This window comes from Patagioenas fasciata, chromosome 23 (genome assembly GCF_037038585.1).
Source record: "Patagioenas fasciata isolate bPatFas1 chromosome 23, bPatFas1.hap1, whole genome shotgun sequence".
Lineage (NCBI taxonomy): Eukaryota > Metazoa > Chordata > Aves > Columbiformes > Columbidae > Patagioenas > Patagioenas fasciata.
Genome location: NC_092542.1, coordinates 1,358,806 through 1,386,662, shown reverse-complemented (window position 1 = coordinate 1,386,662; position 27,857 = coordinate 1,358,806). Strand labels below are relative to the sequence as shown.

The 27,857-nt window shown below is 43.8% G+C and overlaps 1 long non-coding RNA gene across 6 annotated transcripts in view; it reads right to left on the bottom strand.

Moving 5' to 3' along the window:
- Positions 1 to 6,183: 6,183 nt before the first annotated feature.
- LOC136111101 (uncharacterized) overlaps positions 6,184 to 27,857 on the bottom strand; it is a 32,458-nt gene continuing 10,784 nt past the window's right edge. For 2 of the 6 annotated variants that reach the window (XR_011735584.1, XR_010652712.2), the window contains 3 exons: positions 19,536 to 19,609; positions 17,502 to 17,634; positions 6,184 to 9,437 (listed from right to left, as the gene is read on the bottom strand). This is a non-coding gene — a long non-coding RNA (uncharacterized lncRNA). The other 4 variants (XR_011735583.1, XR_011735585.1, XR_011735582.1 and 1 more) reach the window with 4 other exon arrangements.

Below are 27,857 nucleotides of genomic sequence, written 5' to 3'. Positions count from 1 at the left end.
TCACCTGCCCAACGTAACCATCAAATACTCAAGATGGGAATTGAAATCATGCTATTTGTATAAAATATTTGCTCTTAGTATTTTTTCCACATCCTAAAAATACATCTCCTGCTGCGACAACATAAAGTTAGGTGACTCATAGCACAAGCACCAGTAATCAGTGCAACAAAACTGCGGTAGAATTTACACGGCATGTGCTCTCTTGTCACGGCTCTGCTAGAAAAGCCGGTTTTGGCTACAACATCTGTTCCGAGGGCCAGTGCTCAAGCAGCAGCCGTTTGCTGTGAAGCAACGCGAAAAAATGCGGGGCTCCGAATGGCAGAAATCTCAGTGATACAGTGATTTCACACTGTTTCTGCTGTCTCAGGCTGGTACGGTACGAGGGGCAGCATGTGCCAGAACTGAAGTTGGAAATAAGAGTTCCCAGGTTCCAGCAAAACCCTCCACAAAATTATCTTTCCTCCAAATGCAAATGTTTCCATAAGTCTCGTGAAAAGCATGTGTTTCTAAATCAACAAACTATGCCCAAGTTAGGGCACGTGCGTTATACCCTTGCTCAGTCATCCATGGGTACAAGGCGATATTTCATGGTTATGCTTCTGATCAGATCCTTCGCGGCTGTGTCCTGAGAGCCCAGCACGCTGTGCACCTCGCCTCTCCAGCCGCCTCAGGAGGAACGGTTATCTTTAGATAACTGGTTGTCTTGAGCAGAACTGGCTGCATGACTTGTAATCAAATCTTAAAGAAAAAGATTCCTAGTGTGTCTGTTTCTACTGGGGAAGAGACGAATGCCAAGGCTCCTTGGGCTTGGCTGTGCAGGAAGGAGGGCCTGGTTATCACCTGATTAAAGCGCAGAAGCTACGGGTCCGTATCACGGTACTATTTGATATCTGCTATCTCCTACTCTGGTTCTGGTACCATGGGCTCAATTCTAGATTTGTAGACCATGGAATACTATTTTAAAAGTGCAGCGTAAATGCTGCAGGACAAATACTGCAATCCATACTCAATCCATTCCTTCAAAGAAGCCCAGGGCACAACTGATCTGTGTCCCAGCTGTTGAGCTGCCAGCCCTACTCTTCAGTTTTCACTGCCCGACCTCTTCAAGTTGTTAATGCTCATACAGGGACCATCAGCCACAACAAAAGGGCTGCCTGATCCTTCTGTAGCCCCGGATCCACCAATATTCCCCAAACTGGCCCCCAAACACACATCTATCACCAGACACACCTTGTTTTCCTACAGCTTCCCACACGCATCCATAAAGACGGGAGCACAGACATAAATGTAAGGGGGGAAAATGCATTGCAGATGGAAACGAACAACCACCACCACCTCTCACATTCTCTTTAGTCAGTCCTGGGGGAGATAACTTATCTATGGGAAAAGCTTTACAAACTCTAAGTAAACGAAAAAATATATTTTCATAACATTTGGGAGGAAGTGCATCTTAACGGAAAATAGCTAGAGAAAAATAATCGCAGCTAGTGAGCTGAAGGAACTATATTCTCACTGACGCGCAACAACAATAGAAGCTAATGCGAGTCGTTTGCAGAAGGAAAAGTGAATAGCTGCGGCATATTTGCAAAGAATGTGTGGCAGTTTCCCAAAGGCAGAGCTCCAAGGAACAGCAGCTGGGCCATGGGAAGGAGCTGGGCAGGAGGGAGGCGGAACAGCCCCTGGGACGCTGGCACCAGCGCTTCAGAGCGGCTCCTGAAACGAGAGGTGGCTGAGCCCAGAGGGGACACCAGGGGCTGCTGCCCCAGGATGCTACGGAAGACACACACGTGTGTGTTTTTAGCGTGTTTTGAGCTGGTAAATTTACCCGTTATTAAACCAAAGTAGAGAATGATGTTTTATTAATAACTACTCTCCTATTTTGATCAGAAAGCGTAGTATTTTAATATGTAGTATTTAGTATTTAAAAAAATCAAATCTTTCTAATTAGAACACGTTCCATCTGTGGAAATTACATCCATCCTACTGGCTTTGTACTTTGACCTTATTATCTGCAGCCCAGCACGGCCCATTGTTTGCTGCATCACCAGCCCCGCGTCTTAGCAACACGGGGCGAAAAAGCTGAGTAAATAAGAAGGCATCCAAAATGCCATAGTAACACACCACTTCTCCCGATGCTTGCAAGAAGTTGCTTTCCATGTTTGGATTTGTCTAACGAAGGAAGCTGCCTCTGCCAAAAACATTAAAAAAGTACATCCTAAATTTTGAAAAAAAAAAGATTGATAAACTTATTTGTAGCCAAATGTAGATTTTAAGCAACACAAACCAAATTTTGTGTGGTTTTGTACTCCAGGACCTCGGTGGCAGTGGTTTTGGTCACTCCTTGATGAACATTTGGCTACAGCTCTAGGATTCCTCTTTTTTAAAGGGCTCAAAAATTGCAACAAATAGCTTAGAAAAAAGAATGGTGTCACTCTACTGATTGTAGCTACGCTGCAGTTCAGTACAACGTGATCATCAGTCTCCTGGGAATCCTCCCTCAAGTTCATACTGTGATATAGCATGAAATAAATCCGAGCCAACCATACAGTTCTAATTCCATCAACGGGTATGTTAATCTGATTAAAACGAGCTTGTTGGTAAGAACAGAAGTTACACTGGTGCGGGAGGAAAGAGGGGGTAGATTTAGTGAGGATTAGTGGAATCCACTTCCCCTTCCCATCTACAGCTCTCTACATTACAGATCCGAGATCTGTGTTCAAATTACTGACAAGGTTACCAGCTGGAGCTTTACATTCGATTCAATTATTTTATATTGTACCTTCAGGCTCCATTCCAAAGTCACTCTTAAAGAATAATCAGACTTATTCAATAGGCAATCAGAACAAAATTACTTCATGTAAGTACAACAAGGTTACAGACTTGGTGCAGTCTGTGTGTTATGTGCTACCAATTTTCAGTGCTTTCAAACTCTTACTCTGATTATCTGTGATGTACGGGTGTCAGCAACCAGGGCAGGATTTCCTCACAGTGTCTTTTCTATGGTAAAACTCCCAGAGAGACCTCCACGAGCACACAAATTGTTTCATCTTAGTCATACAAAAATTCTAATGTGTTTTTTTGTATTAAAACCCTTATAAAGCTCTCAGGCACTAGGACACAACTATTCCCTCCAAAGGCCCTGGGACAGGCAGATCTAGAGCGTGATATGGTTATTTTGTCCAACCAAACTACAGGGATAATGAAAGATTATTAATGGTGTATCATTTTGATATAAAATCATTAACTTGCCTGTGCCAGGGGCTGCAAACAAGCTGAGTGGTTTTCAAAGAGCTGGCCTGTCCTCCACACTGTGCTTTCCCTGCGCCAGCGCTGAAAAAACCAACTCATCTTCCTCATACATCAGTCTTGGGCAATGCATCTTCAATGATGGAACTTGTTCTTGCTGTTGGGCCACTGGTGATCAAGTTTACTGACAGGGGGAGATGCACTTTTTCATCCGGCTGCTTGCCTGGCAAGGAGCTGGACAAAGCCGAGCCAGTGAACTGGAGAATCTGGTTCTTGGCTGCAGGATTTGCATGGGGCTGGTGGACGGCGATGGTGCAGACAAGGTCTGGTTGAGATAAGACTGAGCGTCACATCGTTTCACTGGAGAACGCGGCCATGCAACCCGCGATTCTCTCTGCCACGGTTCCAGAGCGCGGTTCACAACGCAACTGAGAACGAGAACGTTTCGCTGCACCTTCCGTGGCCCCAAAAGCTTGGTTCCAGCTTTCCATTGCAAATCCATACCAAATCAGTGCTCTGTCCTCTTGCACCACATCACTTGGCTGCTGCTCCCCATTGTCATACCCGGTCTATAACAGACACTTCTCCTTGCTTCTCTCTTTTAACAGCCATCTCAGAATTCCATCCTTTGCCATTCAGCCGCCTCCACAAAACAAAAAGTTAACGGCAACAACTTTTAAAACTGTGGATTTTAGGATTTTATGTATGCAAGCTGATTTAGCCGGAGAATAGCAACAAATGAGAAATGGCAATTAACTCTCCCAGAGTAAAGCCTGTTATTTCTCATGTTCTTCAGCCCTCTCTCACAGAACGCTGTCAGAAAGAAGGCAGCTGATTCTAGCAAACAAGGCTGCACGCTTCGTAATTCCTCTCCACTGCTTTTCCAAAACCAAAACTATGTAGGAAGAACATTTCGGTATAACTAATGAGCACGCTCTGTGTCCTCATCCTTGTTAATTCAAGAGACATCTCTAAAAGGTTCTGCTGTTATAATTTTACCCCCCCGTTCGAGTCTGGATATCTACTTCGAAGTTCCACAAGGAATAATCCCCAGGAGAGCAAAGGGTGAATATCCAGGTGTTACTTGAGAAATTGCCCTTGTCTCATAGTGGAGTTTAGCATGTACACTAAATAATAGTTGAGGGTATAGAGTTGTTGGGAGTTCCTCCAAATCAATTATTTGCAAATTTCAAACCTTTAGGAACTTGTCCATCGTTAATCTCGGAGACAATAATATCTGCTTCACGAAGATCACACCAACGTCTGTGACTGTGTGCCTGGTGTGCCCTCAGAGCTCCTCTGAACAGAGCTATGAACACATCTGGGTAGGAAAGAGGAGCTTTAGTAACGCAGGGAACTTGTGTAAGCTTCAGCTCCCACGGGAGTTCCGCGGCCACCGCCGTCTCCTGCCGAACGAGCCCCATTCTCCCTTTTGCACGGCGTTTATCTGCGCTACCACAGCCAGCCCGGCCACCACAGCTCAGAAATACTCATTCCTCTGCAAATTAGTTCACCTCATTTCATGGCCAAATCATTCACTCGTCAGTTTTCCCTTTGGCCTCTGCAGTTAATGGGATCTGCTATTAGTCAGGCCGGGGGGATTTCTCACTCCCATTAGGGAAAAAAAATCACTCTGAATTCAAATGGAATTCATTTCCCTAAATATACAACCACACGTGGCCACTCTTTTGTTTGAGACCAGTAGATTTGGGAATGGTTTGAGTTGATTACAAATGAAAGATCACTTTAAAACTCAGAATGAGAAATGCGCTGGTTTGCATTCAAGGACATCCCGATAAGAAATACCTTCCACTTTCTCAGTTTAGTTGCTCTTATCCCTCCATCAGTATCATCAGTACCAGTGACGTTGCAGTAGTTATTTCAAAGTACTGAAGGAAGCCCTGGTCCAGGTTCCTTCTGCTTTCTCGGCGCATCACCCCGATGGCTCCACCGAGTGCCCTGGCCCTGCGGCCGCCCATTCCAGCTGTGGAAATGTGACATTTGCGCTGCAGACAGAAGCCTCAAGGGCTCCGTTCAGTGGCGCAGCAGCCGGTGCTCTGCTGAGAAACTGCTACAATCCCTGGCCAAGAGTTCCCCCCATTTTCAACTTTATATATATGCTTTTGAACTGTTTTATGAATCCGGCCCCACGTTTCATGCCAGGCATCTTGCCGTGTGCCTCGTCTACTTTCTATAAACCTCTAGGGCTGGCTTTAATCTGCTCTCCCAGAGTCCCTAGGTCTGAAAACCTAGATACCAGGAAGAAAGAGAGGGGAAGAAAACAGAGAAGAGCAATCACGGTGCGAAGTGAGATCACTTCTGAAGATCGCAGTGAGCACGGATCTGAGGGCTGATCCTGCTCCTCAGCTCAGGTGCTGGGGTCACCGGGGGCTGTTTTCCCCCTGCGATTGCGTAAATGAGGAAGCTGCTGACTCGCTGGGCCCTGCACAGACATATGTGCTTCATTAGCTGGATTCCTTGTATTGTTTCGGCTTGTCGCTGCTGGCGGGGAACACGCAGCCTTGAGCTGTTCCCGCTTTGAAAATGCACTGTTTTCTGCCCCGGATTATTGCCAAGCGGAGATTTAAGTACACTATTACTTTTATGGAGAACTATTAAGAGTTATTAGATCCCATTAGAGCAGACTATGCTCTTTTAAAAAAGAACCCTTTCCTTTATTTTTGAACAACCATTTATATTCATTTAAATCTGACAGAAAGTTTGTATCAACGCAAACGCAGTTAATTATATCTTAAATCAGTGGGAATATTTCTTGTTTATTTTGAAAAAAATGTGTTACTAGTCTCCCCTAAAGATTGTGTCTTACTTACGTGGCTTTAAAGTGACCGTCACGGGTGATGGGGGCACCGGGGGTTCTGGCATGGACGGCATAAGGAGAGCCGGAGAAAAGCAATCGGAAATCGAACCCCAGCACAATCTGTTCCTATTTTTTATTAGGTTCGGATGAAGTCCTCAGCTCATGGACACTAAAATATCAAGGGGAATCTTTATATCAGTAGAAACAGGATCAGACGGTACATTACTTTAAGAATATGACCTAATATTATTGGCAGAAGTCGCTACCAGTAAGAACTGCACAGGGCACCCGCTCCTGGGTGGCTGTGATTGTTTAAACCAGGGTGAACGCCTGGATTAATTGTGAGTCTGTTCCAAGTTCAGTTCACGCCTCCTCCTTTTGTTACAGTTTACATCCAGCTCTCTGAATTTCTGCGCATTAGTAATTTGTATCAAGCCGATTTCAAATAAATGAAGAAAACATCTCAAAGGAGTAAAGAATTCTATGTGCTGACTTTGTATCTTCTGAAACACGTCTGAGAGATTAGCTCTGACTTTATGCCTTTCCTTACAGCAGCATTTGTTTTAAGCGACGTTCTCAGCAGCCCAGACCTTTGCGTTGGATCTGCTTTAGCTGTAATTCGGATAACGCGCTTTGGGAAGAATGTGATGTCTTCCTGGAAAACTCTCAATTTTTCCTCCCTTCCCTTCCCCTCCTTTCCCTGACACACTGTGAGATGACTAAACGCTGCCACAGGAGGGAGAAAAACAAACAGGAAAGAATTAAAAGGGCCTGGGATAGGGCTGTGAAGCAAAAGGCATAAATTACCCGGCTCTCCCCCGTTGCCGAGCTCTCCTGCAGCCAGACACGCACGGCGCCTCCCTCCCGGCGCAGCCCTGGCACGGCCGCGCAGCCACGGCCGCTGCGGCGCGTTCCCGCAGCACAGCATCGCCTGGCACGGGCGCACGAGTCCCTCCCGAAACCTGGAAAGAACCGAGCTGCACGGCCCAACGGTAGCGGAGGGGAGGAGGGAGCGAGACGGGGAGAAACATCTTTGTAACGTGGGGAATCGTGTTTGAAACGCATCTGGGAGCATAAAGCAAGCCCAGAGTTAGAGGGAATTGCTTAAAAACATCTATGCTCCTGGAAAACTACCTGTAGGGATTTGTGCAGGAAAGAACGCTGTTCCTGTTTTTCAGGGATTGGTTGCACGAAACAATCAGCCACACGAAGAGGCAAAGAGCAGAATTCTTACGTACGTTGTTTGACTTTTTTCATTATTAAGGCATGCTCGAAGGAAGGCGGTTGGAAGAACAGCAGTTACGCCTGAATCATAGCTGTCCTGTCTTAACTTGGTCCTGTCTTAACTCGGTCCTTTTGTGCTTGGTTTTTAGAGCCCTTAGGTTTTGTCTAGACTAGAAAAAAAAAAAGGTGTGTTTTTTCCTAGAATTATAGCTCAATCGAACTTGTTTAACTAAGCAAAAGCCAACACTGGAGCATGGATCATGGTTTAGCAGCTTTAACTCAGTTTGAGAGGTGGAACAGGACTAAACTAGGTAAACTGGACCGACTCCTTCAGCTCTTCTAGTCAGACAGCCTGGAAAAGTTTGCAGCAGGTGGCAGATTGAAAACCCAAGGAAGCTGCGGAGCATCCGCAGGCTCCTCCTGCCAAGTTCCGCCTGAAGGACGGGAGACGGGAGGCTCAGCCTTGGTGGACCATTCAACCTTAATCTACCAACCCATCTATCCAGACATGTGACTTTTATTATACCGTATTTGGACATTAACTGATTGAAAGCCACAGAATAAGTGATATTCTTCCAAGTGAACACGAACCATTCTGGTGACACGGCTGAGACCGACTCGATGTCTGTGCGCTGGAGCCCTGGACTGGCGAATCACCCCTCTCTTCCCCAGCAGGGACAAGGCACCGCATGGGCCTCTCCTCCACCGCTCATTCTCACATTGAAATCTCCTCTTGGGAAATGTACTGAGCAGATAATAACTCAGTCACTCTGCTTACGCCAGGAATTTTCCATTCTGAGTGGTATCTGTTGCTGGGTTTTGGCACTATTGAACTGTAAAGGGCAAACTTAAAAATAATTGAGCAACTGGCCTCCTGGATTGTAGTTTTGGGCTTTCCTGCAGAACACAAAAGCTTTTGGATTCAGAAAAGCTCTTTGATTTTCGATGAAGCTTGCAAGTATTTGTTGTCACTTGCAGATAAACTCTACATGGTTACCGGTGATCTTTCTCCTGTCATTCCATCTCTGCATTACATCAGTTTTCCAGTAAGGCCACCAAGTTAACTCGACTGCTTTACTGTGATCAGGTTTACACCCGTCTTCCTTTAGATCTTTCTTTGGCAGTTGCAGCTGCCTACACAGATAATTGCTCTTCATCTGTCCCCCAATTTACAACGCAGATCTTTGATGGTTTAAGCTTCCAGTTCTTTACTTTCCTGACTAGTGTGTGCGAGCTGAAAGGAACAACATCTGCACAGGTCAGTTCAGCAGGAGCGGTAGCTTACAGAAACTGGAACGAATATTGGAATTACGGCCGTTCTTCCTTTCCAAGGGAAGAAGTGGAATGGAAATGGAAAAACGTCAGTGAAAAAAAGTACATAGGGCCCCAACTGGAGAGCTGAGGACGCCTGCAACGGAGAATCTGGGTGAGACAGCTGTGCTGAGCCTCACCTAAGGTGGCCGAGCACCTCCCATGATGTCATATTTTGCTCTGATGGGCCATTAAATGAGTTTGTTGCTCCAGCCCTTGCTCCTGACACCTATTAAATCTGTAGTCTGGAGCTGCCAGGCAGCACAGCATTGGACACCAACAGAACCCGTGTGGGCTTGGGGACTGGGACAGATCCTGCAGAGCTCTCTGATGGTTTTTGGCCGTCTTTTCAGGATATTTTTCTTCTTTGCACATTCAAGGACTGGGTTAGTGAAACAAAGAAATAACCTGCTGTCCTCTGCATGCACTGGTTAATGCCAGGTGAAACTAGGAAAGCTGCCTTCTGCGCCTGGGCCTACACTGTTCCTCTGCGGTCTTGCAGGGAATATCCCTCTCAATTTCAAAAGAACAGAGAAAAAAAATATTTAATTCTACAATGTTTATATTATTAAAAGACCACATAGAGGATTCATTCGTATTTACAAGAGTCACAAGAACTTGCAAATATTGTGTCTTTCATCCCAAAGGGACCCGCAGTTACCTGCTCTACATCTGCGCTGTAGACAACAGACCTCACACAACATTCCAGATCACGAGGTACTTGTAAGACGCAGTGCTTGCTGGATACAGATCCCACCTGCTTTTCTGGCAGCAGGCACTTGCAGGATCTTCTTAAGGATGCCAGAACCCTCGTGACAGGACAGAATTCAGGAAAGATCTGGAAAACAGAGAGACCAAATAAAGCCTCTAAGCCTGGGCAAGTCAATAAACTGTCACAGTTGCCCAGGAGGAATTGGCTTGTCTTAGATAAACTTACAAAAGGCCCTGAAAAAACAGAACTTTTTTTAATAGCAAAGATTAATTTTCTGACTTCAAAGTAGTAATGCAGAGCTTGGCTAAGGTTTCCTGCACAAGCAGTTTCCCCCTGAGCAATGATTTCAGAATCTGCCTTGTTTGAAGGCTGGCATTTGCTGCAGCTGCAGACCTGGAGTATTTTTGCTCCCCTCTGAGTGCTGGAACACTATCCAACAATTAAACCGCAGCCCAGAAACAATCCCACATCTGTTTGGAGGCAGTGCTCAGTGACTGCCACTCTCCTGCCAGCACAAACGCCACAGCTGCTGAGCGATTCCTGTCTTCGGTGTGTGTGTCTACGGACGCGCTGCTCGCGGGGTGCTTGCTCATGCAAGCAGTGGGATTCTGTATGTGTAAATCTGCTGCAGAGCATTCCTATTGCAATATATGAATGCGCCCATATAATTTATATGTGGAAGTACTTTTGTTGACATGAGCACACGTTCGTGCTTTCGGATGGACACCTATTCTCCACCTGATCTTCACATTTTGCCTCTGAACTCACTGACTACTTTGGGCCACAGGAGCTGCCGCCCATTATTGTTGGCCCAGGAAGGGAGCTAAACCGCTGGAAGCAGTTCAGAACGGGGCTCAAAAGAACAGCTGGATCTGGCCCGGATGGAACCTCAGTCTCTCTAAAGCTAAAACCCCTCATTTCAAGAACCCTCTTGGGACTGTGGCTGGGACTCTGAGGAGGATCTGACTCAAGGGCTTTGGGAATTGGGATGGGGTGAATACCGATGTTAGGTCTGTCTGCCTGCACGACAAATTACCCTTTCCTAAAAGCACTTACAGACTCCATGCAGGTAGCTGCTTTTGTCCTGTTTTATTTATAGACTTCAAATAACCACAGGCTGTTGATAGCCAGGTGAAGCGCATGCAAATGGCATTCATTCCCCACAGGAACTCCCTCCCTATAAAACTAAGACCAGCTTTCTTAAAACGCCATTGTTCCCACTCCCAGCCAAATGACAGCTTGTGCTGCTCCCACCAGCGCCCCCTGAGCCCCCAAGGTCCACAGAAAGCTGCGTTGCCATTTGCGGTGTCTTTCCCTACCTAGCAATGGATGAGTCACCGCAGCAAGTGCTAGCCACAGCCTGCTTGCTTGACAACATCAGTATCACAAGTGACAGAATCTGGGCCACCCACTGGCTCTATTTCTGGAGCATTCCTCTGTCTAGGAGAGAGCAGCTGGAGCTTTTTTGCTTTAGACCATTCCTCAAATATCCTATTGCTGAAGTATAAGAACATACCATTACAGGAAAGAAAGATTTGATGATCTTCCCACCAGAAGCCCCACAGCTTAACTTATTGCTATAATCATCTATTCTCTTGCACCAGGCTTGTTTTTACTTTTCCCAGTTTAAGGTGGGAGAGTTTATCACAGGAGGCCCTGGTGCTGGGCAGAGGGCGGTCAGAGCATCAGCTCTGCGCTGCTGCCCAGGTGCTGCAGCTTGTGCTCAGCCCCACTCTGGATGTCTGCCCTGCTCACAGCTGCAAGGAGCTGCATGGGCACCAACTGTGAAGCTCCCATAGGTGAAGGTGTCGCATTCTCAAGCCACACATTGCACGAGCTGCGTCTGCTTGCCTGGGGAGAACAGGACTGATCTGCAACGTGCGATGCAATTTTCACCTGACTGCCTGAGAAGTGGAGGTTATTCAGATCTGGAGAGGTATTTCCCATGCGAAGTCTCATCTAGGCTGAAACCAGCAGCTTCCCAGCCTCTGTGCTGGGGCAGGGGGTGTCAGATCCTCACATCTGCCGTCCCCCCACAGCTGTGGCTGCTCGGGGACACCCACCCACCGCCCAGCTGCCCCTCCATTCACTGTCACTCAACACCCAGCTATTTCACAGGCTTTACTGGAAACAATAGGACCTTTCAGGAACGAAATCAGATCTCCACTCTGATAGGAGGGCAGCTGCCAGACACATGAAAGCTTCTGCTTGCTGTCTCCTCCTGGACTCGCAGGGTTCACATTCAAAGAAACGCAGTAAAACATCCACAACCCCTTTGCAAGGGTCAGCGTTGCAAAGGAAATTCTAAATGTTCGGTACCCTGCAGGAAGATACACAGATAAATAGCTCACTAGCAGTTCAGATGGATGGAGAAGAGGGATGAGTATACATAGAAATAATATAAAAAGAAAAAATAGACCAAGAAAGAGCACTGAACTTCACTGCTTTTTGGATCCCAAAAGAACACCCCATGTGCTTTGTGAACATGGGGTATCATTCCTCCCATTGCTGATATTTAGTCACCACCGAGGCAGAAGCTTTTATCAGTACCCAGTTACACTATTTGCCAGTCTGAAAAAAGCATCGTGTTTGTACAAATGCTGCTTATTCGAGTACAACGTGCATCCTGCAGTTCACCTGACTGCGACCTTGCTGGTGGGGGTAAGATTTTACTTCTGATAACAGAAGCAATTATTCAGTTCTTGAGGAAAGGGTTTGGGTTTTCAGTTCTGAAGCTCAAGAGCTCAATCCCACTTGTGACCCAAGGGCGGAGCTGTTACACAGGATCCCATCCCGGTTTCCATCGCTGCAGCGGTGAATTGGTGCCTCATACATCATATTGCCCTCACTAGAGAACTCACAGCTCCTCACAGCCCACACCTTAAACATGTGTTTGAAACGGGTAGGAAAGATGGGTTACAGTGAGTGACATGACAATTCCACTATGACAAAATTTTAAGACAAAAAAGCTTAGAGGAAATAACTTAAAAGAAAAAAAGAGAATATTTGCAAACTGTAAGAGCATTTAGTTACTGGGAAAACACGCAACATCACTAACAGTAGAGAATGATAAGTTAGTTAAAACTAAACCATTTAGAAACCACCAGGGATGCAAAAGTAACCACACAGCTGATTCTGCAAAAAGAACAGATAAGAAAAGCAGAAACCACTACAAATTAGAGTTCAAAAGTGTAGAGAATTCATAACAGAAACAAAAGGAAACAAGGAGAATAATGAACAGGACTTATCACCTATAACAGAAAAATGAGTTACTCTGTAAGGTTTATACAGAGGGTTTTTTTCCATTGTATTCAAGTACAGGCTTATATATCTGGAAACAATGAGGAACAGCAAATGATGAGTTGTTGATGCAATACCAGTTCCACTTCCAGCACTACCACTGAATTGGAGGCAGGAATGAATAGAGGGAAATCACACAACAGATGACAGTCTTTTCTGGTCTTCATATTCATATATCTATTAATTAGTAGGCAGCCAGGCTGACTATGCTGCTGCTGGTAAAAGTGCAGCTGCATGGTCGCTGGCAAATGGGCTGATCTCTGTGCACAACCAGTGCCGGTGTGCAGCACGCCGGCCCAAACCTCTGCTCACCCCTCTGCTGCACCCTTCTGCTTTCACCACTGCACTGAAGTCTGCTGAGCGGCACCGCGTTCTGGATCAGGGTTCACGCAACACCTCAGTTCTAATGAAAATTGAGCACAGCACTCTTATTTATCATACCCCGTCACGCATCTGAAATGTGGCAAGCTGTAGTAAGCCCACTCGTAAGAAAACATCCCTTTCCAAAACTGTTCATCTTTCCTTGTGACATGTTTTGGAACACAAATGTATCCAGAGGGGGTTTATTCAGCAATATGCTGTGTTCATGTAAGTGATCAAATTGGGGGTTTACTACAGTGGTACATGTGTTAACAATAATTCAAACTCTTATTCACCCTGTTTCACCAGCACAGCTGCTCTCGGTTTTCCCCACCCAGCGACACTTGGAGCACACGCAGATACACGTATGGATGACAGGGGGTGATGCTGCACATCGTTAGTACAGAATTAGGCTCTTTAGTGTGCAATATTATCATAACAAGCTCATGACTACACGCTTTCTGTCACTATATTACATTCCAGATATGCTGGAATCAGCAGAATTAGAAGGCAGATCTGGTTTCTACATCTCACTTCTGATTAATTCTGGCAGTAGAGACTGAGCACAATTAGAGCCTGCGCTGATCCCGGCTCCAGCCGGTTGCGGGTCTGTCCAGTGAAGCCATTTAAGGGTCTGTATAACTGAACGTATGTGTAAGTGAAGACAACAGGGCCTTACCAAGTTCATTATTAACGTGGCTTATAAGTGATAAATATTTCCTGCAAAGTCCTAAATAAAACTCAAAATTTCATATATAATGCAAGACAAATAAACCACCAGCAACAGGATCTCTTTCTGTAAGTGCATGACCATGTATGTGAACACAGCAAGAAATGGTTTAGCAAAGAACTATAAAATGAAATGGGATGATCACAGGAATGTTCAGGTATAGGGTAAGAATGACCAACTCCTGACTTGGCAATCACAGCCTTTAACCTATACAAGAAAGACGCAGAAAGCATCACAGCGTCAATACCCTCACAATACTGTATATTCACCTCACGGACTGATGAACATGCTTTAGGAAAGTCTTACCATTCACAAAGACCCAGCATCAGGATTTTCTGCCCATGACCCAGTGCTATTGCAAAATGACAAGTGACAAATGATCAGCTCTCTAATGGAATCTCATGAGAGGATCTACCCCTCTTGCCCAGATTCCTATTCATCAAGTATTTTCCCAATTGATTCTGTACCCAGATGATGATAAACGGGTCCTCTAGGTACAGACCTACACATTTGAGCTTCAGAGCCACATTTACTGCAGCAAAAGGCAAGGTACTAATTAACGTACGGTGGGTAAACGATGTCTGTCTGCAAAGTGTGAGTACTGCAACATCACAGCAAGACACAGAAACCACCCCTCCAGTGAAGAAATTCTGAATGTTAGCCTGGAGTTGGGAGCAGAGTTTGCGTCTGCGATACACAGCGAGCTCACCGCACTATTCGCAGGGTAAAGCACGTGCCCTCCCCACCACCAGCCGAAGAGCTCCGAACCCAGGCGAGAGCTGCAGAGCTCAGACGGAGTCCCACGGAGCCGGGTGGAATCACCACAAACGGGGAGAGCGGCGTGTGCTGGAGGAGAGGATGGAATTCATTACAAATGCAATGACAGTTCATACTCCTGACAATGAGCAACCAATAAAACTGAGGTTTTGTTTGTTCGTTTATTTGCTAGAAAGATCTTGTAAACACTGAAAATTGAGAAGTAGCTTAGTGACAAACTGGTAAATCCAACCTCTTTTACAAGGGAATACTAAAGCAGATTTTAAACATTTGGCACCTTATCAGAAGCCAGAGGAAGATTAACTATGTGAGGGAAAAATCAGGCCAAGAAACCAAAACCAGCTTTTCACAATGAAGAAAAGCCAAGGAGGAACTGAGTCTAAAAAGCACTTGGAAAGAAATGTTAAGATTATTTCAATGTTAAGGTTATTAGTTTTGTGCTATCTACATTCCAACAACTTCACGTGCCAACCATGAAGAGGGCAAAATTCTGCAAAGCTGAGTCTGGGGCAGCAAAAATTCTGCGTGGAAAGAATACGCACTTGAGCACTGCACCAAAATGTAGCATGAAAACAACTTATCAAGAATTAGTAGAGTATGTTGCACCCTGGAAATAACAACTACGTAACCACAGCTAATGGAACGCTGGCTTCTGTCTCGTAGGGAAGGTATCGAAAGCTTGTTTAGACTGAACAAGACACTGTTATTAACCGGAGCCTGCGCTCTTGCTGCGGAGTGTCGTACTCACAGGAACCGAGGCAAGGCACGGCCTCCTTCTGCATGCAACAAAGAGCAAAACATTCAGCACCACTTGATGTTATTAAAGCAGCGACAGCATGAAAAGTTTGGGTTTCCAGTTCTGTGTTCAACTCCAAATGTAACAAATATATTCCATTTCCTATATTCCCATGGAATTCCAAAGCCTACAGACTCTTCATTCTATTTTAAACATTGACGTTTGAAGTTAAAGAGCATTTGCCTTTCCCTTTGGTGCTGGATGATCCCCGCATCCCGTTCACACACATTCCTGGAGGGGTTGTGACCGTAAGCAGAGTTTGGGACAGGCTGAACTGCTGCAGGTACTAAACTCCATCACCGTGTCCCAAAGATAAACGCGGTTCCTAGTAAAACCTTGCACTTGCTCTATTCCTCTAAGGAACTTTAAATTTTTCAGAGGAGTAAGATGAGGCATTACAGAGACTTCAGACACACTTCACATAATAGGAAAAAGAGAAGGGAAGTGAAGCCAAAACCTCCCTCTTTTTTCTGGCTGATCTCAAACCGTAGGAATTCCCCGATCACAAAATGCTCTGCTCTGGCTAAGGAAATGCTGCTGATTAGAAAAAAAAAGTTCCAGATGTTAACTGAAAGCAATTTCAAGACAAAAGGAAAGTGGAAGAGAGAAGGCATGTGAGGTGACCCCAGCCCGGGCAGCAAACCCAGCAGAGCCCTGTCCCCTCCTTGTCCCCTCCTTGTCCCCTCCTTGTCCCCCCGGCTGGGCCACAGCCAAAGGCTCCTCCTGCTCACACTGGGCTGTTCGCCTTCCCCTCCGGCAGCCAGGACAGCATTTCCACTTTAACCCCATCAGCTCTTTATGTCCTTTCTGATCTGTGTTCTCAGCTAACCTGCAGAAATTCTCAGCTGCCGTTTACTTCCTCAGCCAGTTACCAAAACCAGAAGGTGTAGGCTTGGTCCTAAATCCCAAATAATCTATTCAACAAAAAAAGCCATTTGCTCTTATTGTTATTACTAATATTTGCATTACAGAGTAATATGGATACAATTCAAGGGGAAAATATTGCATGTGTATTAAGAATTGAGGGTGTGTATCAAATTTGGGTTAATAATACTTCTTAAAAGCCAGAGATGAGCATGAAGATGCAATGAAAGCAAAGTCTGGTCTTCATTTAAAAGCCCAGTGAAGATGTGACCAGATGATATTAAGCAGAAAGATGACTTAAGCTTATCACTGCTACAAAGCCACAAATAAATGTTCTGAAATCGTGTTTTCTTCAGCATATCAAGGAAAACATCCCTTTCCAAAGCAGAATCACTTTCCAAAATTTTGGAACTTTTCTCCTCCTGCAGGTGTCCTTGTGTAATGGATTTTCTAAAGCATTTTTAAAGTTAAAAGTAATAAAAACTAATGGTGCTTTCTTGGCTATGGACATCAGAACAGTTATGAAAGAGCAATAAAGCAACCTTCCTCTTTCAGCTGCCAACAGCTCCAGAAACATGTTTGCTGGAACTCTGACCCCTTGCATAGAAAACATCAGAACAACTGCAACTTGATACAATTAACTGGTATTAGATTCAAAGTTTGTGAGGCCAACTGGCTTTTATGACATATTTCTTGGTACTTACATACTAAGGGAAACACTCCAAACTTTTGAAAACTATATTCCAGATAGGCTGTTCGCTCATTTTTAAAAGCAACTGCTCGTCCTGTCTGCAAAGAATGAAAAGCAGACAGAATTTCTCCCGCTGTACACCCAAGGAACTCTGCATCAGCTCTCCCTCAGAGTACATTAACAACAGCAATACTTGAAGTGTTATGGATAAAGCTTTCACTGCACTTCTCAAAATACCCTGATCTCCACTAAAGTCAGCTCAACTATGCCAGCAGAACCAGCTCCAGTCCTGGACATGCATCTGCAGCTATTTTTCTATTTTCTTCTACTGTGTTGTTTTAACCTTAGGCTTTTGTTAGAGTTCTGTTTTTCTAATCCCCAAACATACATTGAAGAATAGAACTGAAAAATGTTTAATCTGCATCTCAAATCTCTGCAGAGAATCTCTCGCTTTCTTCTAAAACGTTAATAGTAAGAAGACAACCATGGCATGGATCTCTGTCCATTATTTAGATAATTAGAATTTTCAAAACCCTGACCCTGCAGGAAAACCCTTACAAGGGTGGCTGGGATGCAAAGACTGAATCCAACTTCCACTGCATTCAATGGGAAGAATTCCATTGATTTCAGCGACAAGAGCCCTGGCTGTGGGGTTTGATCCTTTCTACTCACTGGTGACTGTGAAAGAATCTTTGTTCTTGGTTTCGGTTTTCTCTGGAAAGATACGAGAGTCTGAAGGCAGATGTGGGAGTCTGGTCCAAGAAAGGGGGCATGGTCACTTCATGGACCACAAGCACACAGTGGCCTGAAAAAGATAAAGGAAAGTTGGGAATGAAACATTTCAACCGGTGTAAAAATAAAGCAAAGCCTCCTCCAAAGAAAACAGTTGCAGTACATAACCAGGGAGAAGTGACAATCATAACATGTATTAAAACAAAGCACGAAAAAAATTACTCACTTCCAATGCCAAATCCTGTTATATCTGCTAAATCACAACTGGAAGACAAGTGTAATCATTGATCAGACAGCATGACGATTTGTGTTACCAAGTTGGACTATCATTTATTAGCATACACAATAATTTCCCAAGACAACACAGTTAAAATAGTAAAGGCACCTCAATGGTAATTTGCAGAATGATCTGTGATAACATAGAATTTTCATAATACCTCGGATCTGTAGGACACTTTCTCTCAAAAGCTCTCAGGTAACAGGCCACCAAACCACTACAAGATTCATAATAACAAAAAAAGCAGCAAATAAAGTTCAACTGAGGACTCCTAGAGAAACGGCACTAGAACGGCCATGGACACCAGGCGTACGAGCTCAGAACCTTCTAGAAAATAACGACGCCCTTCAGAACACTGACAGACAGACGAGAAGACATCGCTCTGGGTTGGCGGATGGAAGGTTAAACTCAAAGACGTGGTGGTTGTGCAGTGCAGAGAGCCGTGGCTGGGAGGTCTGCAAATCCAAGCAGTATCACCCAGTGCAGCAATTCTACAGGAATTCTGCCTTCCTCACAGAGCGACGGTGAAAAGCAATAAACAGCGCAACATCTCTGAAAGAAATATTCTTAAGATACTACATGCATTGCATTGACACTAGGCAAGAACCCTAATTTACAATCACTGTTAATAATAGAACTTTCCCTTCAAAGAATTACTTTCACCTTATAAAGTCAAAGCTTGTAACCTTCTCAGTCTTTAATAGAGCCTACAACAATTACCGTGAGCACAGAGGATCTACAAATTGGAAGTCCTGTGCGATTATCTCTTTTTCCAACAGACTCTTTGGACGATCATAAATAACAGTAAAATTATCATAAAAATTAATAGCACTACAGTTAAAGAAAATCATTATGTAAAGGTTTATGAATTTTGCAGCCATTAATAGACATAAGTTAATGAGCCATAGGCCTTCCAGAATATGGTATCAGATATTTTTCCACCACCGAAACTTTCACAGTTCCAAATCCTTCAGAGGTCACCAACTTCAAAAATAGAATAGAAAGTTACTGCTTAATACTGGTGAGAATAAAAATGAACCAGAAGTATTATAGCAAATATTCATGGTAACTTGGAGAGTCTAATAAAACAAGATAAGGAAATCTACCTCATCAACAACCGGGAATGAAGACAAAACTAGAATTTTCAAGATAAATAAGATGTATTTTGAACACTCTGTATATTCTAACTTCACATGTATGAGGATTCATTAATTGTAGTAGGCAATTCCCTTCTGAGAGGGATGGAGGGCCCGCTCTGCAGAGCTGACCCCCATGGCAGGGACGTGTGCAGTCTACCTGGAGCTGGATCAGGGGCATCACCAGGACGCTCCCCAGCCCGGTGCACCAGACGGGCTCCTACCCCCTGCTGATCTCCAGGCAGGTGGGGAGCAGCTGCGTCCCGCAGGCTGACGGGAATGAAAAAAGATTTCAAGGTCTTGGGACGGATGGTAAAAGAGTCTGGGGCTCAAGTGATTTCTCTTCCCTCCTTCCCGTTTTGGGTGATGAGATGGGTCCCTTCCAATCCCTAACATTCTGGGATTCTGTGTGATTCGTAAGTTTAAGCTAGAAGGGAAAGTTACAATCAGGCCTTGTCTTACAGACACCAAATAATGGAGAAATTATCATGCCCCTTGGAAACATGTTCCAAAAAAGGTTATTGTAAAGAATGTGCATTTAACAACAAAATAGATTTTTACCTTGTAATGTCTTAGAATTCTATACAGAGTGCTGATCCTTTTGTAGGTGGCATTCTTTGGATGTCACGTGTGATCTAGAGATTAGAATAAATATATTGTTAGTACCAATAACGACACTCACTTCCAGGTTGATGAGAGCTTGCTGTCATTGGCTCATGAGACAGTTGAAGACTCTTCCTCCTGTAAAATGTTTTGTACCATTCCCTTTAACGCCAAATATTCAGTTGCTTTCAGAACAATAAAATAACAAGCTTTGGATCATTTAGGCTGGATTTTCAAAAGTACCCAGTATCCTGAAAGCCATCTCCATAAAGGAGATGGGATAGCAATGGTATTTTTAAAAATATAAATCAATTCGAGATCAACTACTGAATCCTGGTGATGCATTAGAATCATATACAAGTAAACAAAACAGTTTATATGACCTACTTACCTTGTTACACTTAGAATTACAGTTAAAAAAAACAGATACCGCATCTTAAACATACTTATACATTCAAACTTTACGTGTACATTTTTTAATGTTAAAACAGTGAAGACAAAAGAAAAACGGCATCACTTTAAAGGGGGGAAAAAAAAAATACATCCCAAGAGTCAAGTTAAAGATTCAGAAGTCAGGGCTAGGAGGGAAAAGGAAGATAAATAATTTAGCACTAAGTATAACTAAAGCCTGTCAGCCTGCCAGCTTGAGGAGAAATAAAAAGGTTTACAAGGATCCTGAGAGTTTTTACAGAACCTCTAGGGTTTTGAAAAAATAAATCCAGAACAAGGAAAGAGTTCTGAAGTATTCCGCAGAAATAGGTTTTTAAAGACACAGATGAGACTCTGAGAATTATGGTATGGAAAGATTCCTGCAGCTCCAAACGAGCCTGTTCTCTGCTGCTGCTGGCCCTGCCCTGGCCAGCGGCACCAGGGGCACGTCTGTCCTTCTGCACCAGGGGCAGGTCCGTCCCTCCGCACAGCGGCTCACGGGACACCAGAACACACCACTGGCATTTCAAATACCCTGGATGCACCTGTGCTTGGCATTACATGTACAGACACTGCATAACATACACATGGTTATTCTTTAAAGATGAACCATATGTTTATGACTAAATACCAGTTCTGATTGCCTTTGAGTTGAGTAGTTTCTCTGTTTTGTAGTGTCAACATTCACAGCTTAATGTAAGTAGCAAAACCTGCACCTATGTAGAAAAAAAATCCATATCATCATCACTTTTTACTTCAAACTAAGACGTAACCTTGTACTTCAATGCTCAGACAATGTTAACTGTAGGAGAACCACAGAAAGGAACCTGGTTCATTTAAGACATGAAGCAATTTTGAATTGCATTGATTACAGTGATCAGTCTATCACTTTAATGTCATCTCAGCCGGCATTTATTAAAAAGACATACATGTGACAACCCATTGATCCTTAACACTGAAGCGGAGATAAAAAGCCTATTTGCAAAGGAAAATTACTTCTTTAATTAGAAATGGAGTATCATTTTCTCTCTTCTTTGTTAGAACTTCAGCAGCCACAGATCAAATGTACCATGGGAGGGGTTGTAGAATCTGCCATGAAGTTTGATTTAAAAGTCTTCACAGTTAATCATTTAAAGTGGTACAAATGAGCACTTGAGATGGGAAGGAAAAGGGGCATTTCCAGCCCTACGCGGACACTCGGCCCATGAGCAGGAGCTGCTTCGCCTCCTGCTGGACTCTGCCACCAGACCGAAGTTCAAGGTCTTCAAGACCCGGAATTCAGAGTCTTTGTGCAGTATGTAACCTTTGGGGTTTCCTTGAATTGCTGCCTACGAATAAACTATCAGTAGCTCATCATCTAGTCATAAAAATAACTTAATTGGACTGTTACTAGAAATTTAATTGCCTTCACAGTGTTTGTACAGCATTTGTCTATAAAGCTTTAAATAATATTGCCCAAATTCATCTGAGTAAATATCCATTCCCTCGGAACAACTGACAAAAATCTGCGTTCCCGTTTTAACTTTCCCCAAGGTACAAATTTAAACCTTCAGGTTGCAGATCTTTATTTTGCTATATACTCTCTTTATGGCAATACAAATTGTCACAGACGATGGCTGTTGAAGCACTTGAGTGTGTATTTCCAGCCGTGGCGCAGGGAACAGCAGCGGTGCAAAAATTCCCTGTACAAGCTCTAAATATTTACCTCTCAAATATGGAGAAATGCAGAATTGATTGGCAAATAATTTTTATCTTAAGACTTACCTGGTGAACCACCCAGCTGTTACCAATCAGCAAAAGAAATTTCAATCTAACTATGGCTATTCTACACAAGATAGAAATTCAGCCCACATCTTTTAGCGCTGTTTGAAATAGGACCGTATGACATAAGAACAGAAACGACGTCTCGGCATCCAGAACCATGGCCCTCCATACAGGCCACAGCTGCTGCACAGAGAGAATGACTGATGGGAAAACATTAATGGATGGAACTCCTCTCCGCTTCAGTTCCAGAACCCAGTGTAGGATGATGCTAATGTAATCTAATAATATCAGGATCAAAGATGAGTGGAATAAAACTTCCAATTTTAGATGCTCTTTATCTGCAGGTGTGAATGTATAATGAATTCTCACCACTGGCTCCCTATTAAAAATCCAATGATTTTGTACTCTATGACAGCAGTTTCTACAATTTTCTTTTGGCACAACCTGCTTGGAACGTATGACAAAGCAGCAGGGTGCCAGAACATTCTTCTAAATTATCTACTTTGCAAGACAGCTTCCAAGTGTGACCCTGATGAATCTTAGCATTACTCTTGGAATAGAATAAACATGAAATAAAGAGCCCACATCTTTACTTAAGCAGGCGTTTCTTTTACATACTACTTCACATCCACACCGAAGTATTCATTCCAATATGCAAAGCATTTTAAACCCAGCTTAAATAAAAAACAACATTATTGGGTGGGATAGAATGGCTCTATGCCTATTTTTGAACCCTGCTGTCTCAGACAAGTGTCGGGAATCATCTGGTGTCATCTCAACCACCACGTTAGCTCTAATCCACTGGATTGCTCTTCCCATCCATTCCTTGCATGGAGCTCCCAGTTTCAACAGCAGGTTTTCCAGTGGACAAAGCCACCCTCCGGCAGACTCCACAGGTCACGATTCAGCAAGACTCAAGCTACAGAACAAAGATGACTCCAAATTTCAATTGAATATCGGGTCATTTTAATGGTAGAGAGAGGCATTTCATTGCCATTTATAGCGATGATTCAGTGTTTAATTGGGAAGAAGCATTTATGTACAAAATCCACATCAAAAATGCAGAGGGGATCACCATACACCTCCAAAAATAGCTCCAAATTAAGGTAATTCCAGCTGCAACACAAATTTTTGAGACGCTTCTCGTTTTTCCATCCCAGCGTGCCATGCCTTGCTGCCAGCACCCAAGGAACAGCCAGCGAGGATCAGCAGAGCGCATCACCAAGGCTCCTGACGTATATGGACGAGTGAGGGAGAAATGAGCAGAGTTCACTGTGGTTTGTTCCCTCCTCCTTTCTCAGCCTAGGAACCCTTCCTCATGCTGCGTTCTATTTATTATTTCTGCGTTGCATCAGGAGGGAAACATTCAAACGGAGTCAAAGGGATTAAAGCCTGAAGCTCTAGAGAAGTCGGATCACATCTGTCATATCCAGCTGTTTTCAATTCCAACACCTCACACCTGCTTTTATTTATTATTCCTGGGCTAGACAAGACAGGGCTCATTTTTTAATCTTTAAAAGACAGACACAAATCAATCTATTCCTTTCCCTTTTGCCTCTGCAACAGCCCACAAAGACAACGTTAACACAAACCACTAACATGGTGAGGATCTGACCCAACGTGAAGCTGGACAGCAACGTCTCATCTCCCAGCACGGTGACAACAGCCGAGTGGGACAGAAACAACCTGACAATGGGGATATCCAGGGCGGCCAGACTGACTCAGCGAGGACTACGCTTTAAGTGAGCCTGAACTCCAGAGAACACACCAGAAGACCAACACATCCAGGTGACAGTGGAAGCCAATGAGAAAACAGCTGGTTGCTTTGGAAAATTTTACTCCCTATTACATCCTGCAAATGAACACTGCAGAGAATCAACTGCAAGGAAGAACAAGGCAATTCCTTGTCGAGGACAAGAGCAGATTAATGAAATATGTACTGCAGACGTTACCTCTTTCTCTGCTGAGTAATCCCAGACCTGCAAATGTGTTCGATACAAAGCGTGTGTTGGTCTAACGTGGATGGTGATCCCTTAACTCCTATGGTTTTGAGCAGGTCATTTCATAGCTATATCCACCTCATTTTTTGAAACCACCAAGTAGATACAAAGTCTTCTCGTGTCAAACAGAACAGTCCCTTAAGTTCATAAAACATTTGAAATTCTTGGACAAAATTTAGCACCGAAACACCAAGTGTTACCATTTGTACCAGCAAATATATCAGGAGATGCTGAATACATTTGCTTTAAAAGGCAACTCTGCCCTATCACCCTCTAAAAAACAGAGGATGCTGCATAGCAAGAATGAACATCAGTTTGAATTCAAAACCAAACTGACTCATTAGAATTTGGATAGCATGTAATAAAACACACCTAGGGTTGCCGTGACAGTTTTTGGAAGAATAATGTACACTTCCTAGATAGACATCAAGGCAATTGCCCATGATACAACGTAGAAAAAAGATTGTGTGGTTTGCAGTAGCATCAAGTCTCTATTCAAGTGTAAAAAATTAATTGACTCCATCTGTATCGGCCTAATGACTGATTAAATGACTAATCACGGAAGTCTTAATTAAAATCATTTTTCTGTAGAGAAGAGGATGGAGGGAGGAAGGCAATCATTAATGTGTTCTAATGTATGTCGGATTCCATTTGTGCCATTTACTAACAGCTATCAAGTGAGTAATTATGCACAAGGTCATTCTGTAAACTTTCTGCGCACATCAGACTGATTGGATTAGGGCTTGGTGCTCGGCTGGGCTCTGCCTGTGGCACAAGACAGGTAATTAATATTGCTCAGAATAAATAACGAAGGAAGCTGACATCTCCTCTTCCATCCCCACAGCAGCCAACCCAGTCCACGACCGATGAACAACTTCCATCTATGGCTGGGTGGGTCCTGAACCTCATCCATGAATTCAAGCCCACCCTCAGCTATTCAACGTTCTCCATGAACTGACGGGGTCTCTGTCACACAGTGAGATTCTGCAACATGCAAAGAATCTTTCCAGCATGAATAAAGTGACCAGGCAGTTAAAATAATTCATTTCAAGTAAAGCAAGATGCTTTATTTTAAGTTTTATTTGTCAGCCATCTGAGTACCCTGATGCACAGTGACCTTTGCTACGGAAAAACAACAAGTTGCTTCTTCCTCAACAGCTGAGACCAATCTATTTAAACCAAAGTAGTAAAAAGTACTGGAATGAAAACGTGCATCTTGATATGAGACAAAACTTTCCACTTGCATGGAAGTCATACACAGGACCCACACTTGTGAGGAAACTATTTGAAGTCAATCAATTCACAAAACACCCCGCAAACACAATAGTTACAACAGTCAGCTTCATCCAGATTTCAGGTAAATAATACAATTAGTCTGAATTAATTGTAACAAAAAATGTAGCCAAACTTGACACAGCTTACCACATACCTGAAGAAACAATGACAACAAATCTCTGCAATAATGATCAGTGTTCCATAGGAAAGAAGTTCATTTTAGTGATAAAGGAAACGGAATTGACTGATAGATTTAAAAATAAGTTCAGCTAGTCTATAAATGTAATTCAAAGTTTTAAGGCAGCTCTCAAGGCTTAAAACCAGCACTGAGACTCAAATGTGCCACTCTGAGCTTCTGGAGAATTAATGGATCTTAGGTTTGTCTTCATTTGAAGACACATACATGTAAACAACCACAAAATCCATCACCGCCAAACCAGAACACTCCAAATTAAACATACCTATGGCACAGTAAACCTTGCAAAACCTGAAGATATTTTAATGGAACAGTTCAATAAAATCTCACTATTCTGCTAATGCAAATGCAAACTTGCACAGCTACCTAAATTACAGGGTGGTGAGCCGCTCTTAATCTTCCCAGAAATGTAGGAGTTCCTGTTTCAATCACTTGTATTGTTTGAAATGCACCAGATGACAATGGAGTGGCTGTCACTTCCAGGCGAAGGTGACAAATGACTCCACACACGACTTACTGTAGGGTTGAAGGAGTTCCTAGACAGTAGAAGGTCAGTGTGCCAGACAGTTCAAGCACATTAAGTGACCTGTCAAACTCCAGCACCATCTTTTTTCTGTCATTATATGGGCTATTCCTGATCCTTGATTGTGTAAAATACTTAAAACAAGGTCAAGCATTTCAAGTACCTCTCAATGACCTGAAAAGGTAGATCACTTCTCAGCACACAAACCAATAACATCATAGCATAAAAGTCCAACTAAGCTGCACTGAAAGGCAGCCTTCTCTCTCTTTTTTACTTCAAGAATTTTACACCCCCAGCTGCTATTCTAGATCCAGAAGTCTGGGAATTTGTGACACTACAACACTTAATGGGATAATGCAAAATAGCTCCACAGTAAGGGGTTGGAATGCACTCAAGCAAAGCCATCTAAAGAAAACCATGACAAAACAAAACCCGTAACACACTACAGTAGATTCCCTGATCACACTGCAAAAATGGGGGAGACAGTTGCTGCATGTGGTAAATGAGCATTTTTGAAAGTGCTTTAAATAGTTGGGCATATCTGACTTCATAAGCCACTGCACATTGTCCTGCCTCTTTAGACATAAATGTGTCTTCTCATATTGGTTAAACGTGACAAAATGCTTTGTCTGGTACAGAGAAGCCACTGCAGATCAACAGGACCAGCTCCGACCATGACCATGAGCCAGCACTGGGCCCTTATGGCCAGGAAGGCCAATGGTACCTGGGGTGGGTTAGAAGGGGGTGGTCAGTAGGTCAGAGAGGTTCTCCTGCCCCTCTGCTCTGCCCTGGGGAGACCACACCTGGAATATTGTGTCCAGTTGTGGTGCCTCAGTTCCAGAAGGACAGGGAACTGCTGCAGAGAGTCCAGCGCAGCCACCAAGATGCTGAAGGGAGTGGAGCATCTCCCGTGTGAGGAAAGGCTGAGGGAGCTGGGGCTCTGGAGCTGGAGAAGAGGAGACTGAGGGGTGACCTCATTCATGTTTACATATACATAAAGGGGGAGTGTCAGAAGGATTGAGCCAGGCTTTTCTCGGTGACAACCAGTGACAGGACAAGGGGCAATGGGTTCAGACTGGAACACAAGAGGTTCCACTTAAATTTGAGAAGAAACTTTTTTCTCAGTGAGGGTGGCAGAGCCTGGCCCAGGCTGCCCAGGGAGGTTGTGGAGTCTCCTTCTGTGCAGACATTCAAACCCGCCTGGACCCCTTCCTGTGGAACCTCAGTTGGGTGTTCCTGCTCCATGGGCGGATTGCACTGGATGAGCTTTCCAGGGCCCTCCAACCCCTGACATTCTGGGATTCTGTGATCAGACCCTGGCATCGCTGGGCCTGCTCATGTCAGCAAGTCCCATTATTGTTATTTTAAGCTATTAGCTGAACTAGTGAAAATGGTGGAGAATTAGTCATTGTGGCAGATTTGCTCAAGTCAGTATTTTAAAAAGCCTGTAACCTATTGTACGGTAAATAAATTAAAGCAAACACTGGAAAAGCTATCCATAAGCAGGCTATAGTAAAAGACACTTTTGTCACAACACAAATAATAGGAAAGGTAAAAAATACCTTTCTGTTACTGCTGCAACTGCCATTTGTCTCAGAGGATCTCTCCATATTCATTTTAGCAGTTAAGAAATGCAAATTAGATCTCCTCTATTCTTCTATTTGTTTTGTACAGTGAGCACAATTTCTGCAAGAACGTCCAACTGTATTTCCATCCTCTTTGTATCACAGCAACCTCATTTACCAGTCATTCTTTTCCATATGAAAAGATCTATAATGAGGAGTCTCTGTCACTGCCCTGCTCCTCTGAGTCAGGAGTTTTCATTTCCCCCTAATACTTGCTGCTGTAGCTGCAGTTTCATTGACTGTCATCTCATACCACAGCCTTGATGCAAGCACATCTGTGAAAAGATGCGGTATTGCTTTCAGAGTTGCGTATCGATTAAACCAGACCATTTATTTACTATGTTCTCACGTGGTACTTACAAAAAGGTTTATTCACAGAATCCCAGAATGTCAGGGATTGGAAGGGACCTCGAAAGCTCTCCAAATTGAAGGACCAAGAAACGCTGTTCTTGCAAACACAAGCCCTTG